Here is a 5230-nt window from a genome sequence, read left to right as displayed (position 1 = left end):
ATACAATTATTGCATCCAGATCCAGCTTCTTTTTCACAAGTCCCCAGTGTTCAGAAAGACTTCCCAGGTGGCTCAGTGGTAAAGAATCTGCCTGTGCAGGAGATACAGTTTCAAACCTTGAGTCGGTAAGATTTCCTGGAGGAGGAAATTGCAACCTACTTCAGTATTGTTCCCTGGAAAATTCCATGGACAGAGGAGCCTGGAGGGCTGCAATTCATGGGGTCACAAAGAGTCAGACATGACTGTGCATCTGAGCACGCAAAATTCAGAAAACACACAAAGAAGTTGAAAAGCTACAATCTCATATGTTTCATAGGATATAATTTGACCCTTCTAAAACCTTCATTTTTTAAAACCACTTATTTTATTCTTGCAAGTTAGAATCTAAAGTTCAAATTCTCCTTTTAAATTTAATTTTAAAATCATCTTCCTAAATTTCTTATTCATTTTCATCTAAATCAGAAGAATGTTTTATTTCATATTAATAGGAATGAAGATGATCACTTTTTTATTTAAAAATCATATTCAAAAAACTGAGAATAGTTGTAGAAAGAAACTAAAATGTAAATAATGAGAGAATGGCTGAGTGGAAGAAAGGAAGGGAGACAGAGAAGATGAGATTACTGCTTAAGTTTATAATTTTATATTGGAAGGAAAATAGTATAAACATTGTCAAAAAATGAAAACAAAATAGCTTCTAGAAAGGTTTCCCTAGTAGCTCAGACAGTAAAGCATCTGCCAGCAGTGCAGGAGACCTGGATTCGATCCCTGGGTCTGGAAGGTCCCCTGGAAAAGGAAATAGCAATCCACTCCAGGACCCTTGCCTGGAAAATTCCATGGACAGAGGAGCCTGGCAGGCTACAGTCCATGGGATTGCAAAGAGTTGTACACAACTGAGTGACTAAATTCCCTGGATGGTCAGTTCTTTTTAACAATGAAAAATTAGAGCAACTAAACTTTAGACTCTAAGTTGTTTAAGGCATTAGAAAATATGTAACTAGAAAATGAAGCCACTGTCTATTTTAAAGAAAATATAAACAATTGCATCAGGAAAATTAGCCTATAGATAAAACACCATAATGAAATTATTTTCACTTCTGTTGAGTTTTTTACTCTTATCTTCAATCAGTGAGGAACAAGTAACAATACTTTAAATCTCTTGCCTCCTCTTTTCGTTTCCCTGTGACTGTAAATTAATTGACACAGTTTGGCAGATGAAACCTTTGTAATACCAGGAAGTATTTTATAGGCTTCCTGGGTGATGCTAGTGGTAAAGAAACCATCTGCAAGTGCAGGAGAAGTAAGAGACATGAGTTCAGTCCCTGAGTTGGGAGGTCACCCTGAAGAAGGGAATGGCTACCCACTCCAGTGTTCCTGCCTGGAGAATTCCGCAGACAGAGGACTCTGACAGGCTATAGTCCTTAGGGTTCCACAGAGTTGGACACCACTGAAATGACTTAGCACACACGCAAGTATTTTTATTTCCTTCCCTACAACACTAGCAAGATTTTATCTTCCTGACTAGATTTTAAGTTTTGAACTATTACTTTAGTTAACAGATACCTCGAATAGGTGCTTGATTAAATATAAGATAAATTGAAATATATAAATACAAAACTATGCTTCTTATAGTCACCTCATATGTCCAGCTCATAGAAAGTCCTGGGGTTTTTATCAGTTTAACTAAGAAAATACCTATATCTTGTCTTCACATAATCAAATGCCATATCTGAAACCTGAAAACAAAAATAGTATTCTCTTTGTTTAAAGTATCTGACTCTTTAACTCTTATACACCATAACTACATTTCCTAAAAGTTTTCAAATATTTGTCATGGTCCAAATAAAGAAAAAAAAGAATCACTCAGACTATGTGATGGAGTAGCCACACACTCCATTTTTGAAGAACCCCTCAGGCCACTGATTAATGCAATCAATTGAGTACCAGACCATTACATCTGATTAAGCACTCCCTGATTTTATTGGCAATTTAAGAACTCCAGCTTAAAACTGAGGAGGAAATTGAGAAGTATTAAAACTCATACATCTTTTTTCTTTTCAGGAGGGAAAACTTCATTTGGTATTCAGTCCACACTAGATAAGGGGTGATCTATGGAGACAAACACACTGTATCATGGACATGCATAAAATGAATAAATAAAAAGAAAAATATCCCCCAAAACACAGAATTTTAACCAACAGCCTTACTGTTGAGTGGACTGTTCTTTCTGGTGAACTCCTTTGCAACCCAAGTTATAATCATGCCAGTAACAACTAATGAAATGAGATCTCTGCTCCTAGAAATGCTAGGAACCAGCATATTATTTAATACTCTTTCCTGATTTCCTCAACATTTCCTATGGATAAGAAAGACAAGCTTCTGTAAGAAATTTCAAGAGACTCGAAACACACCTGAATACTGACAGAAAAGAGAGGACACCAAGGACTGATGGGGCTATCTCTCAACCTGATGTTGGAAAATTGACTCCTGTAAAGTGGATCGTCATACTAGCAGTTATCCAAGGGGCTTGCCTGGTGGCTCAGATGGTCAAGACTCTGCCTGGGGGAGAGGGGTTCAATGAGGGTTCGAATGTGGGAGACCTGGGTTCGATCCCTGGGTCAGGAAGATCCCCTGGAGAAGGAATGGTAACCCACTCTAGTATTCTTGCCTGGGAAATCCCATGGACAGAGGAGCCTGGCGGGCTACAGTCCATGGGGTCACTAAGAGTCAGACACGACTGAGTGACTTTCACTTTCACTTAGTAATTATCCTATAATAAACTTATACTAAGTGAAAAATGGGCCAGTTCACCATGTCATTAATTATGCAAAGAGAAATCATGAATCCTCTTGCTGCCTATCTTAGAGAATAGGTTATCATGAGTCTTCTCATGGGTTTCAGGGCTCAGGTACACATGCAATGCTTTATATGGCCAGTAGAGGCACAACTGTATCTTCTTATATCAGTGCTTCATTCTCTTTTAAATTGTCAAATAATAGTCTATTAAAATGGATATATGATATTCATTTATCCATTCATCAGTTAGCATAAATTTGTTTTGTTTGCACTTTTTGACAAAGATGAATAGTTTTGTAGATTCAAGTACGAGTTTTTGCATAAAACGTGTTTTCATTTCTCTTGGACATACACCTAGGAATTGAATTGCTGGGTTATATGGTTTGTTTATGTTTAAAACTGTTGAGAAACAGCCAGAATGTTTTCCAAAGCACCTGCACCACTTTACATCCCCACAAAGCACTGTATGAGGGATCCAATTTCTTCACATTCTACCAATGCATATTACTATCTGACTTTTGATTACAGTCATCCTAGTGAGTGTGAAGTAATACCAGATGGAATTTTAATTTACCCATTTTCTAATGACCAGTAATGTTGTGCATCTTTTCACATGCTCATTGGGCATTTGTAGAACCAGATGCTGCTTGTAATCAGATGTTACACCTACATATATTTGAATTAGATTGTCTTTTATTATTGAGTTTGTAAGAGTTCCTTATATATTCTAGATAAAGTCTTTCTTAAGGTATATGATTTGAAATATTTTCTCCCATTCTGTGAGTTATCTTGATCAGTTCCATTGAAGACCAAAAGTTTTTAATTTTATAAAATCAAAATTATCTATTTTTCCTTTGTCACTTGTGTTTTTATTATCATAACTAAGAAAGTTTTACTTGAATGTCATGAAGAATTACTGCTATATGTTTTTCTAAGAGTTTGAGAGTTTTAGCTCAGCTATTTAGGGCTAGGATCTATTAAGAGTGTACAGTAAAAAGAAGGGATCCATCTTTATGTACTGTTTTGCATATAGATATCCTGTGGTTCCAGCACAAATCATCTAATGCAATTGTTCTTTTGTAACTTGAGAAAGATATTGACATTCACAATTTCGGCTCAAAAGTATATCAAAATGTTGTAAGAACTCAGGGTTTTATTGTATTTTATAATTTTAAATCATTTAGTTATTCTCTTATATTCAATGAAAACTAGATTTTACATAGAAGACTAAAGATAAAATACACATTTTTAAAAGATTAAAATGTGGTGAAGAAGTCAGCACAATTATTTTTTAATATTTAAAAAGCATATTAAACAATGTCCTTGAATTTCACAGCAATTAATCACATAGAAAATGAACATGGATTTGGAAATCAGAATATCATGTTGAAGCTCCAGCCATTCTTATGATATTAAACAAGTCATTTAAGCTCACTGAGATGTAGTTTATTTGTTTTTAAAATGAGTGAGATACAAACAGCTCATGAAGCTCAATATCCTAAAAACAAATAAAACAAAAAATGGAAAGGGAGATCTAGACAGATATTTTCAAAAGAAGACATACAGATGGCCAAAAAGGCATATGAAAATATGTTCAATATTGCTAATTATTAGAGAAATGCAAATTAAAACTGTAATGGTGTATCACCTCATTCTGACACCAGAATGATCATCATTAAAAAGTCCTCAAACAATAAATGCTGGGGACAGTATAGAGAAAGGGTACCCCCTACATTGTTGGTGGGTATGTAAATTGGCCACTATGGAAAACAGTACAGAGGTTTCCTAAATGATTAAAAACAGAATTACCATATGGTCCAGCTAATCCACTCCTGGTCTGATATCCAGAGGAAACCATAACTCAAAAATATACACACATCCCAGTGTATCCAGGATTCAGGAGATGCAGGTTTGATCTCAGTGGATTCTTTACCACTGAGCCACTTGGAAAGCACTGACATTAACATACTTCTATGTATACAATATATAACTAATAATAACCTGCTGTGTAGCACAGAGAAGCCTACTCAATACTCTTTTATGACCTACATGGGAAAAGAATCTTTAAAAAATAACATTATAATGACTGCGGGATGAATGGATAGAGAAAATGTGGCACATATATACAGTGGAATATTATTCAGCCATTAAAAAGAATAAAATAATGTCATTTGCAGCAAAAATGAATGGACCTGGAGATTATCATACTAAGGGAAGTAAGTCAGACAAAGAAAGACAAATATCAAATGATATTGCTTATATGTGAATTCTAAGAAAAATGATACAAATGAACTTTTTTTACAGAACAGTCAGACTACAGTTTAGAAAATAAGCTTATTTTCCAAAGGGAAAAGGTGGTGGGGAGGGATAAATTAGGAATTTGGGATTTACAAACATATGCTAGTAACATTTAAAATATATAAGCAACAAGGAT

Source organism: Cervus canadensis, chromosome 27 (assembly GCF_019320065.1).
Source record: "Cervus canadensis isolate Bull #8, Minnesota chromosome 27, ASM1932006v1, whole genome shotgun sequence".
In the NCBI taxonomy this organism is placed as follows: domain Eukaryota; kingdom Metazoa; phylum Chordata; class Mammalia; order Artiodactyla; family Cervidae; genus Cervus; species Cervus canadensis.
Note: the sequence above shows the minus strand (reverse complement) of the source record.